We start from the raw sequence: 12,317 nt of genomic DNA, 5'->3' as shown, positions 1-12,317 counted from the left end.
GCCTGATTGGACAAAGGCGGGGTTTAAATTGTCCTTCATAAAAACCTCAGTGTGTGATGCCCCATTACAGCACCGCTCACCCCACCCACTTGCGTCATGATCCGGCGGCTGCAACTACAGTGACAGACAAGGCAGGCTGAGGGCGGCTAATCACAAACGCAAGGTCCATTCTGCTCTTCCTGCCCACTGCTGTACTCATGCTTGCACGCAGCGCTGCAACTTGTAATGTAGCAGCAGCATGCATCGGGGGAGCGGGCGGCACGCTTCTAATTTTCTGCTGCCCGCTATCTGCTTGGCTGGGATAGGGAGAAACCACATGGGTGACCAGGGCTGAGCGGGCATCGCTCACCTGTGAAACTAGTCTGCCTGCGCCCAGAGCCCTGAATGAGGGAGAGACAAGTCCAGCAGAGGTAGGCAAAAATCTCCGCTCTGCCCCCTCTCCTGTCCAGTTCAAACAAATGGCTGCTACCATTTCAAGCAGATAAGACCACAAGACACATTGAATTTACACAATTTTATTTAAAACCATTACACCTTGAAAGGGGGGGGGGGGGGGGGGGGAGGTTCTCTGACTAACCCTGCCACAACTGGTTTCAGTCTTCCATTTTCTCCTCAGAATGTTACAAATTAATCTTTTCTGACATGGTCTAATCTGAATGTCATCTGATGAACTTGACCACACATTTGGAACACGTGTACCACATCAACTTCAACATAATTTCACTAGGAAAAAAAAGAAATGACAAATTAAATAGTGGGCTCAGACACCGAGGCAGAGCATAAAAATGTAAATCATTATGTAGGTTAACAATCCTGTTTGCCCAACATGCACACATATGAACCCTTCAATCCACAGCATTAAGTGATTAAAGCCAACAGTTTTTTTTTTGTTTTTTTTTTAAGCTTTCTTGGCTCCTGTTGCATGCAACAGGAGTCCCGGGTAAGCAAGGCTATTAGCCCCTTGCACGGAAAAAGCGTGAGTGCCCTAAAGCACCCCCACAAAACGTGCACGAGTAGCCACGGGCCCCACAATACAGCAGGGCCCTTCCGGTGTTCCCCGAAGGGAACTTATCCCCCTTTGCCATCGGCGCTGGGGGTACTAAGCGTCCTCCAACCCGAGAGTTGGAGGACACTGGCGGCATCCTCCAACACCCGAAGGGCTGGAGGACCCTGGACTGCCCTGTGGTTGCCCACAGGGCCTGGGCCATGTAGCCATCCACATGGTCCGTGGCTCCCCCTAGAGGGAGCCAGGTGGGAACCGAAGTCCCCAGGGGACGAGTCCCCGGGTGCCAGCAAGCTGGCCCCGACCTTGCGGCCGGAGTGATAAAAATTCCGCACTCTCCCTAGCCAAAAGGCCCGGGGAGCTGCGTTAGTCGGCTATGCATATGGGCAGTACAGACCAAAGCACCCTACTTCGGCCTGGGATCTGCCACATCCCAGGTTTTCTCAGGTGCACCTGGAGCGCCACTTCCAGGGGCAGTACGCCTAGGCAAAGCCCTCAGCCATTCAGCTTCGACCATGGTATAGATCCATTCAATCAGCCTCTGGGGAGTTACGACAAGAAGGGACACCCTGCCACAGTGCCATCCCTCCAGGTCCCCCAAAAACCTCAAGAACAAATACTACACTTGATCTTAGCCAAGCCAACAGTTAATGCATTTGAAGCAAAACTCCGGGAATGCAACTAAAATGCATCCAATTAAGAGCACTGTGCAAGCCCATTCATTTGGCTAGCCCAAGTTAGTGATATTCCACTTAATTCTTTTCTATCCAGCTTAATGTCAAGAGCCCTACTGGGGACTCCAGTGACAAAAGTGCACACAGAATTTCTAAATCCCAAGTGCAGTGAAGAAGATCAGAGAAGATCATATTCTGCTGTCAGTACACAGGCAAGCTGCTCTGCATCTCCACCCCCCTCTCCACCTCCTTGCCTCTAATATCTCACCTGGTAATGCTTCCTCAGACTGAGCTCCCATAAGCACTTGCTACATAGGACTCCGAATGCCTGGGTGCTGGAGAAGCTGTGGCCTGTTTTAGAGAACTCTGGCATATTTGGCTTGAGGAATGACCTATAATGTGACGGCACAATTATGAAGTGTGTTAAAAAGTAGACAGCTTAGTAAAATGTGATGTGCAATTTCAGCTTGAACTGTGTAAAAGCTCCTGTAATTACTAAGAAAAAAAAATTACCTTACACTGTTAAGATCCAGTAAAACCTATAAAAAACAAACAAACATGCATGCATGTGTTAAATATGAGAAGTCTTTATACTTATTGGTTACAAGGTGGGAGTCTCATCAGAATAGCGACAATCCTTGTCATAGCCAACACTTGTGCCGGCTCAGGGTATAATGGATGATTCATCATTGTGTTCCCCATTGCTTAATATACATATGTTCACCTACTTACAAGTTTCTCTCAGAATTAAAGTGAACCTCCAGACTAAAAATCGACTCAGCAGCACTGAAAAGGCTTGGTGTTTCTTTAACAGTTTCACAGCATCAGAACTTTGTTTCTCTTATACAAGCCTCATTTTTAGCTGCACAGAAGAAAACTGCCCGGGCTTTTTTCCCCTGATGTTGTGCAAAGCATGATGGGATTTCTGATGTTCTTGTTCTGCTGTTTTGGTGCAATTTTTTTTTATTTTTTTTTACATTTTGAATTTGACATTTGAAGCCTAGCGTGTGCAGCTGGGAGGGGTAATCCGGACACAGGACAGTTGGAACTGTCTCCTGCTCCTGGTCACCTCCTTTCAACCAAAAAGATGGCTGCCCCCATGACAAAGATGGCAGCCCCCATGAATCACAAACATTTGCCTGTTCTTTTAAAACAGGGTGGGTAGGAGATTATATTACCTATCTATTCTAATTAACATAACCAATGTAACTTAATGACAGTATGTTTGTTTAGGCTGAAGTTCCCCTTTGGAATTTACTATAAAACTTCTTCAGTAGTGTATTTAAAGGACCTCGACAACTAGTTTGACAAATCCTGATATAGGTGAAATCACAGGTACATAGTTGGGACCTGGGGAGTTTAAGCTTAATTTAGTATCAGATTACTATGAAATTCTACTTTAAAAAGGTTTCCTCCCATGTTTTACAGTGGACAGTAAAAAATGTTGCCAATCCATCAACTTTATGATGGGGTGTAAAGACACGTACATGCCACATTTTTACAAACAATGGGTCCGTCATTCTCTCCTGTGGAGCGATTGCTCTGTCGACAGTAGCACGCGAGTACAGGAAGGTCAAAAACCAGTGTTACCAGTCTGCTGGCAGCCTGTACTCACGTGCTACTGTTGGCAGAACGACTGCCCCACAGGAGGGTCTGACGGACCAGTAGTTTGTAAAAATCCTGTTACAAAAGTACATTTTATACATATACTTTTCAATTTCGAGCAATAGCAGTTGTGTAAAACTAGCCACAATCAGCTCAGGCAGCAGATACTGTAAAACAGCTACAAGTCTCCGGCCTTTACAAAAGACTGCCAAGATAGTGTCCTATATTGGAGAGGGGGTGCTCAAAGCAGCCTAGTAGGTGTGGCCTCAGGTACTCTGCTACCTGTACTAAGCTAGCCTATCAGGATCTATCCCGCATGTAAAATTCCAGTGCTGCCAGTGTAAAAGAAAATAAAAATGGAATAGTAGCGTCATTCTAGCTCTTCCTTTACAGCGGAGGTCAGCTTTAATGGCAGTGGATGGACAGTAACAGTAAAGAGCCCTGCCACAGGAGACCAAGGTTTGATCTCAGCTCTCCCTACTCAGTAAGTCAGCAACTTGGGCTACACTCCCCAACACTGCTACTGCGCACACCTTAATGGCTGCAGCTAAAGATATTTGAGTCTGCCAGGAGGAAAGCACAATATAAAAAGGTTTTGTCTTGCCCAATTGTAGGCAGCATACACCAATCAGGGTAAGTTACCTACCTAGTATACACAAGTCTCAGCATCACTTCAGAATATAGTCCAAATACTAGACTGCATTTATATCAGCTTTGTATTGCCCCAAGCAGTACAGAGCCAAAAGCAGCTGTTCACATGCCACTATTCTGTCCACCACTTTGCCTCTGCAGTTTAGATTCACTGCTTACTTTATATTTGGGGAATTAATCATTTTGCTTCTATAGGGGAAACTTCTCAGAAAAGCAGTTTTGGAAGACTTCAAGGACCACCAACTGCAAAAAAGTAGGCAGTTATTCTGACAGAATGGACAGGTTTTGGGCCAGTCACATCTCCTCAGGGTTTTGTTTTCAACAGCAGATTAACTGCCAAAATAATAAGATACTAGCCAGCCTCCCTACTCACTTGCACGCCATTTTGTCAGACTCTTTTCAATAGCATTTCCTTAACAGCAATTGCAAAGTCTGACAAAATAGCGTGCAAGTGAGTAGGGAGACTGGCTAGTATCTTACTAGTTTGGCAGTTAGGGGGATTCGGTTTTATTTTCAATAGCATTTCCTTAAGGAGATTGACTGGCCCACAACCTGTCGGTTCTGCCAGATTTTAACTGCCTACTTTGTGATAGTGGTCCTTTAAGACTGACTTGTTCTTTAGCTGGACCCAAGCACAAAACATTTTGCATGAGCCAGCATTTGTTAACCAGCTTTTAAAAATGTAAAACACAATCCTGGACCTATCACTAGGAATTCGAGAAGATTAGCCCCATGCTTGTTTAAGGCATGTGGTTCAGACACTACTGCAGCAGCCAAAGAGATCAAACGCCAGGCAACTGGTGTTAAACTATAGCAGCCTCCATATCCTTCAATTAGAGGTCCTCTAAAAGGACACCAGAAGCGATATGAAAGTTTCAATTTTTCCCTTTTAAATTATGGGTCTATAGTATTAGAGGCAGGGGAATCAGCAGGCGCGCCATGCAATTTGCACGCTTTAGAAATATGGCTGCCTCCATGTCATTTTTAAAGGCTAAAAAAAAGCTTGAATAGAGGGATATGGGGCCAACATATTACTTTTTAAATGAAGTGTCAGGCAAGTTAATGTAATGAAGCTCTACTTACCTGGGGCTTTCTCCAGCCAACACTTCCCTTGTCGCAGCTCCACTCCCAGCCCCCTCCAGTGCAGAAGCTGACCTCACAAAGCCATTCTCTACTGCACTGCTTTCACTTGCAAGTGGGCTGAAGTGTTCTACTTCGCAGAACACTCCAGCCCACGTGATAGTGGCGCTATAGCAGCCTCCAGATCACTCCTCTCATATTCACTTTAAAGGAATCAGGCAAATGAGCCTCCCCATGAACTAGTTACCTGTGGCTTCCTCCAGCCCCTTACAGCTGACATGTTCCACACTGACAGCTCCATTCGCAGCCGCCCATGAACAGTGCAGAGGCCAACCGAGGCTGTCCTCACAGCACCTGCATGGAGCAGGCTGTCAACAAGCCCATGCCGTCCACAGTGTACTGCGCAAGCGCAGTAGGCCGCAGACTGGACTTTGACAGCGGCGCAGTAGAGTTCAGCCTCTGCACCATGCAGGGACTGCAAATGGAGCGGTCAGTGTGGACCATGTCAGCTGCAAGGAGCTGGAGGAAGCCCCAGGCAAGTATCTCATGAGGATCATTTGCCTGAGGTTTCCTTTAACCACTTGAGGACCGGGCTCATTTGCGGTGATCTGTGCTGAGCGGGCTCTCCAGCCCACAGGGCGACTAGACTCTCCCCCCCCCCCCCACTAGGGGGGTGTCCTGCTGGGGGGGGAGGGGGTCTGATCACCGCTGGCTACTTGTTGTTAGCAGGGTGGGGCTCCTCAAAGCCACCCTCCGCAGCGATTTCCGCCCTCCCTCTGCTTCAGCCTATCAGATGCCGGCGATCCCCGGCCAATCAGGCCGGGGATAGCCGATCTCCTTTACGGCGCTGCTGCGCAACAGCGCAGTATTATGTAAACAGGGGATTTCTTCCCCACGGGTTTACATTTAGCCTGCGTGCCGCGATCGGAGGCTCGCAGGCTGTTCACAGAGACACCCTCCGTGAACTGACATTGAACGTTTCCATGGTAACACCACTTCGACCTGCCGACGCCTATTGGCGTTAGGCGGTTGTTAAGTGGTTAAGCAATTCAGATGGCTGTCAACTAATCCCGTTTCTAATGCCTGGTAAACACTGTGCAATTTGCAGTCAGATGATTACATGAATTTGTTTTTCAGATCAATTCTGTATAGATTACATCAGAAAAACGATTGGATATCTGAACGACGTACCTGTCAGAAATAATTGGTTAGACCTGTCTAATGGTACATTGCATGGTGTGTACCAGGCATAATGCTTTTAGCCATAGAGCCTTAGCAAGCATGCAGATCAGGTACCTTGACTGAACTAGTGCAGTGATCTGCAAACTTGGCTCTCCAGCTGTTAAGGAACTACAAGTCCCACAATGCACTGACAGCCACAGTCATGATTCATAAAGGCAAATGCATTGTGGGACTTGTAGTTCCATAACAGCTGGAGAGCCAAGTTTGCAGATCGCTGAACTAGTGGAATGCTTATTTCAGGTGTGCAATTCAGACGCTACTGTAGCCAAAGCTCAGGATTTCCAGGTAACTAATATTGCTTAAATGGAAATATGGCAGCCACCATCTCCCTCTCACTAACACCTCTTTTCCACAGACCGTTGATAGGCAGTGAAATACCTCTCAAACTCACAACTGGTCACTGCCTGGTAGCTGCATGCTGAGCGCAGTCTATGGAACAGAGGCCTAAGGCCAAGTTTCCATTTGTGCGAAAACGGGCCGATTCCTTGACCATGAATTCGGATGGAATTTGGCAGCCTATAGAACTAGGCAGAGCATCCGAATTCATGGCGGGGGGGGGGGGGGGTAAGTCATGCAGCATAATTGCTTGTGTCACCGTCCAAATCCCATAGCCGTGCAGTGTGGCTAGAAGGAATCTGCTGCAAAACATGAGTAGCTGTGCAGGCATTGCGTCTCGCAAGACGCATGCTGCGCACAAGTGGAAACAGGGCATAAGAGTCCCTTGGAAGCAGGAACAATGTATACCTTGAAATAAAGACTTTCCAATCACAAATACATATTATTATTATTTATTGTATTTATAAAGCGCCAACATCTTACGCAGCGCTGCACAATAGATAAATGGGTTAACATACAGGTAGAACATACGGAAACTCACAACAAAACAAGATCATGCAAATGATTTGATAACAATACAGTATCATAGGTCAAAATAGAGACTGTTCGAGTCTACAAGAGGGGTGGTTACGAGTAAGATTGCATAATCAAGCTGGATACGTCAGGGAGGAGGGCCCTGCCGGAGGCTTACAATCTAAAGGGTGGGGTGGAGACAATAGGTGCGTCTTTTGAGAGGGGGTCTAACAGAACATATTATGGTGCTGGTGTAGGGGGGTATGCGAGCGTGAAGAGGTGAGTCTTGAGAGCTTGTTTGAAGGAATTAAAGGTGGGGGCGAGTCTGACGGCTGGTGGGAGAGAGTTCCAGAGAGTAGGGGCGGCCCTGGTGAAGTCCTGCAATCGTGCGTGTGACTGAGTTATGCGTGGTGCGACTAGGCGCAGGTCATTGGAGGATCGGAGGGGGCGGGCTGGTATGTGCCTGTGGACCAGATCAGAGATGTAGGTTGGGCAGGTCTTGTGCACTGATTTGTAGGCAAAGCACAGGATTTTGAAATTGATCCTAAAGCTGATGGGGAGCCAGTGTAGTGCTTTACAGAGCGGAGTTGTAGAGGCGCTGCGGTGAGAAGAATGTATCAGTCTGGCTGCCGCATTCATTACCAATTTAAGTGGGTCAGTACGGTTAGAGGGGAGGCCAGATAAAAGAGAATTGCAGTAGTCTAGGCGGGAGATGACAAGGGCGTGGATAAGGAGTTTAGTGTCAGGGGACAGGTAGGAGCGGATCTTGGAGATGTTGCGGAGGTGGAAGTTGCATGATCTGGCAATACCTTGGATGTGGGTGGTAAAGGAAAGTTCAGAGTCCAGAGTAACGCCTAGACAGCGGGCTTGGGAGGTAGGGTGGATTATAGTATTTTCAATAGTGACGTGCAGATCTGGGAGGGGTGCAGCTGTGCGGGGTGGGAATATTAGAAGCTCAGTCTTGTCCAAATTAAGCTTCAGGTACCTGGCAGCCATCCAGGAGGAAATGGATGTGAGGCAGGCAGAGACTTTGTCCATGGTAGAGGAGGAGAGGTCTGGGGTGTGGAGATATATCTGGGTGTCGTCGGCATACAGGTGGTAATTGAAGCCCATGGAGGAGATGATTTTGCCAATTGAGGCAGTATAGAGTGAGAACAGTAGGGGTCCTAGGACGGAACCTTGAGGAACACCAACTGAGAGGGGTGTAGGAGTGGATGAGGAGCCATTGAAAAATGTTGTAAAGGAGCGGTTGGAGAGGTAGGAGGAGATCCAGGCTAAGGCTAGGTCCTGAATGCCCATTAGCTGCAGGGAGTGGAGGAGGAGGGAGTGGTCGACAGTGTCAAATGCCGAGGAGAGGTCCAGGAGGAGCAGGATGGAGTATTTACCTTCGGCTTTGGCAAGGGCGAGGTCATTTACCACTTTGGTGAGGGCGGTTTCTGTAGAATGGGCTGTGCGAAAACCAGATTGCAGGGGATCGAGAAGGGAGTTGGAGTTAAGGAAGTTGGTCAGGCATTGGTGGGCCAGGCGTTCAAGAATTTTTGAGGCAAAAGGGAGGAGAGAGATTGGGCGGTAGTTGGATGGCAGAGCAGGGTCAAGTGAAGATTTCTTTAGTAGGGGAAGCACAGTGGCCTGTTTGAATACGGAGGGGAAGATGCCGGTGGAGAAGGAGAGGTTGAACAGATGGGTGAGGACAGGGGCCAGATCAGAAAAATGTGGGCGCAGAGAATCAGATGGGACCGGATCTAGGGGGCAGGAAGTGGCAGGTGAAGTTGCCAGCAGCTGGTTGACTTCCTCCACCGTGACAGGATTGAAGGAGGTAAGGGAGGAGAAAGAGGAAGGAGTCGGATGTGGTGGGGAGGCGGGGGCGATAGAGTGGAGGAGAGAAATATCCCTCCGGATGGTTGTAATTTTGTTGATAAAGTAATTTGATAGGTCAGTGGCTGAGAGGGTGGAGGTTGGGGGGGAGGTGTGGGGTTAAGTAGGGCATTGAAGGTGGCAAAAAGACGACGTGGGTTGGAGGCTTGGGTAGCGATCAAGTGAGTGAAGTATATCTGTTTACTATCAGCGAGGGCAGCATGGTACGTCTGCAACTTGGTCTTGTATCCCAGGAAATCATTGTTGCGGGATTTCCTCCATTTGCGTTCTGCAGCTCGTGTCTCATTTTGTAGTTTTCTTGTGAGGGCAGTGTGCCAAGGTTGGGGGTTGGGGCGACTGTTGGTACGAAAGGTCAGGGGAGCCGCATGGTCTAAGGCTGCAGAGAGGTTACTGTTGTATTGAGCTGCCGCTTCGTTGGGGCAGGTTAGGCTGGGGAGGGAGGAGGAGAGAGAGAGTGGAGGGGTGTGGCTAGTACATTGGGGTCAAGGTTGCGCAGATCTCTCTGCCAACGTCCAGTTTGGGGAGGGGGACAGGGGGTGCTGGATGGAGTGAGGGTGAAGGTGATGAGGTGGTGGTCGGAGATGGGGAATGGTGTAATGTCCAGGGTGGTAAGTGCGATGGCTTTGGAGAAAATTAGGTCCAAGGTATTACCAGCACTGTGGGTTGTGGCGTTAGTATGCTGAGTGAGACCAAGGGAGTTGGTGAGTGAGAGAAGCTGAGTGGCTGCAGAGGTGGTAGGCTCATCAATTGGAATGTTAAAGTCTCCGAGGATGATTGTTGGGAGGTCGGAGGACAGGATGTGTGGGAGCCAGGAGGCAAGGTTTTCTAGGAAGTGCGATATAGTACTGGAGGGGGGGGCGGTATAGGACTGCAATAATGGCTGGGAGGGGATGGTAGAGGCGGATAACATGGGCCTCAAAGGAGGTAAAGTAAAGAGAAGGGGGAGGGTTAAGGACACGGAAGGTGCAGGATGGGGAGAGGAGTAGGCCCACCCCTCCCCCAGGCCTGTTATCTGGTCTTGGGGTATGGCTGAGGTGTAGACCCCCGTAGGATAGGGCTGCAGCTGCAGGCAGGTCAGAGGGGGTGAGCCAGGTCTCAGTAAGGGCAAGAAAGGTGAGGGTTTTTGAGATAAAGAGGTCATGGATAGTTGTAAGCTTGTTGCGGATAGATCTGGCATTCCAGAGAGCGCCAGATAGAGGGAGAGATTGTCTGAGTATGGGGCGGATGGGAATGAGATTGGGGCGAGAATGTTCGTGGGTATGGGGAGGGTGGGAGGTGCGGCGGGGAGAGGGGCTTGGTGGGTGAATTTGGTTGTGGTGGGGGAGGGGGGAAGTAAGAGGAGGGGAATGGGGGGGCTGGGAGACCGGAGTGGGCCTGGGGTTAGGATGTGTGGTGAGCAGTGGACAAGGGACCAGGGGGAGGAGCAGATGGAGCCAGAACATGAGGCACCAATAGGGCGGGTGATTAAGGGAAAGAGGAGGAGGTATGAGGGGGGTACGCATAATGATGTGTTGGGGATACATACTGTTGCACTGGGAGTGGTGGTGAAAATAGGTAGGGAAAATGGTGTAGCAGAGGTTGGAGGATACTTGGTGGTGGGCTTACCTAGGGCAATGGAGCAACGTTTAGTCGTTTATCAGTGCAGTTTGTTTTTATTTGGTGGGGTGGCTTGTAGGCTGTGCAGTTCAGAATTAAGGGCAGAGATGATCAAGTTAGACAGCAATAGTGAGAAGCAGTACAGGGAAGTTACAACAAAGTTAATGTTACCTTGATGTGGTGCTTATTTCTGTTGAATTACTGGTGAATTCTGGTAAATTCGTTTGTGCCCTTTGAAAACTGCCCTTAGAAAGCGAACCGACTTGTCGAACCGACAAGGTGCTTCTCCTCATATACACATAGCTATAGCATTAGCAATGTGTAATCAGGAAGGAAGGCCTAGTCAGCTGGCAGACAATATGCTAATTAAGTAATAGGGGTGGTCTTATTTCCTGCAACTTCAAACAGATCTGTATGTGATACAGGCTATGATGGAAATTGCAGACAGCCACCAGAAAAAGTGTGAACAAACAGCCAGAATTCAATAGCAATTACAATACTGTCTGTAATGTAACTCAGGTGATAACACTATTGCAGATCACTATTAAGATCAAGAAAGCAAAGGTGAAAAGATACAAAAGATAGCAGAGATTAGACATACAGCAGATGCAGGCTGAAATTAAGCGTTTGCTTGCAGAGATTTCAAAGCAGTTCAGATTCAGAGATTAGACATACAGCAGATGCAGGCTGAAATTAAGCGTTTGCTTGCAGAGATTTCAAAGCAGTTCAGATTCAGAGATTAGACATACAGCAGATGCAGGCTGAAATTAAGCGTTTGCTTGCAGAGATTTCAAAGCAGTTCAGATTCAGAGATTAGACATACAGCAGATGCAGGCTGAAATTAAGCGTTTGCTTGCAGAGATTTCAAAGCAGTTCAGATTCAGAGATTAGACATACAGCAGATGCAGGCTGAAATTAAGCGTTTGCTTGCAGAGATTTCAAAGCAGTTCAGATTCAGAGATTAGACATACAGCAGATGCAGGCTGAAATTAAGCGTTTGCTTGCAGAGATTTCAAAGCAGTTCAGATTCAGAGATTAGACATACCTGTTGAGAGAGGATGAGGAAGATCAGGGAAATTGCAGATTGCAGATTGGGTCACAGATGCAAGTATTATGAGTCATAGATGAGTCAGTGGGTTATAGAGTCATAATTGAATTCTGGTAAATTCGTTTGTGCCCTTTGAAACTGCATACTTTGATAAGTAAATTAGAGTTCATTTACCTTACATATTCTTTTAAACGGTTTAAATTAAAGAGAACCAGTCCTTATGTAAACTTCGTTGAGTGGTCAATTCCTGTTGGAAAGGGTGGGGACAGAAAACAAGTCAGATATCCCAGCACAGCAAGACTACTGAACAAAAAAAATCCTCATCGTCAGTAATTGTGATCTCATCAGAATTCAGACGAACGAGATTCCATGAGAAAGTTCATCATTAGATAGAGGTACATTTACAAAGCATTGCTCACTGTACAGCAGATGTCAGTGCAGATTCCTTTTGCCTCTCTGAATTACCAAAATATTCATGTTAACTATAACCTCTCCAAACACTGAGGGCTCAGCCACACTAAGCACTTTTCTGAGAGCTTGTTATAAACTAGCACTGAGCAAGGGACCATTATAATGGGAAATTTTCTTTTAAAACCAAATAGCTTTTGACAGCATAGAAGTAATGTATAGCACATTTTACTCTGCCAGAAACAGTAATTTGTATATAGTTACATTAATTTTAAATTATAGGGGT

The 12,317-nt window shown here is 47.5% G+C and overlaps 1 protein-coding gene and 1 non-coding gene across 3 annotated transcripts in view; both read right to left on the bottom strand.

Moving 5' to 3' along the window:
• Nucleotides 1-553: 553 nt before the first annotated feature.
• The window catches only part of LOC137538816 (ribosomal protein S6 kinase alpha-5-like), a 332,016-nt gene continuing 320,252 nt past the window's right edge, over nucleotides 554-12,317 (bottom strand). For both annotated transcript variants that reach the window (XR_011024887.1, XR_011024886.1), the window contains 4 exons: nucleotides 11,798-11,870; nucleotides 2,191-2,216; nucleotides 1,946-2,069; nucleotides 554-723 (listed from right to left, as the gene is read on the bottom strand). The gene's annotated coding sequence lies outside the window, so the exon portion shown is untranslated. The remainder of the gene's footprint in view (nucleotides 724-1,945; nucleotides 2,070-2,190; nucleotides 2,217-11,797; nucleotides 11,871-12,317) is intronic.
• Nucleotides 11,945-12,013, bottom strand: LOC137539352 (small nucleolar RNA SNORD30). Its single transcript, XR_011025033.1, has one exon. It is a non-coding gene; the product is annotated as a small nucleolar RNA SNORD30 (small nucleolar RNA).

The sequence above is a fragment of the Hyperolius riggenbachi genome, chromosome 11 (assembly GCF_040937935.1).
Source record: "Hyperolius riggenbachi isolate aHypRig1 chromosome 11, aHypRig1.pri, whole genome shotgun sequence".
NCBI lineage: Eukaryota > Metazoa > Chordata > Amphibia > Anura > Hyperoliidae > Hyperolius > Hyperolius riggenbachi.
This window is presented reverse-complemented; position numbering and strand designations above follow the sequence as displayed.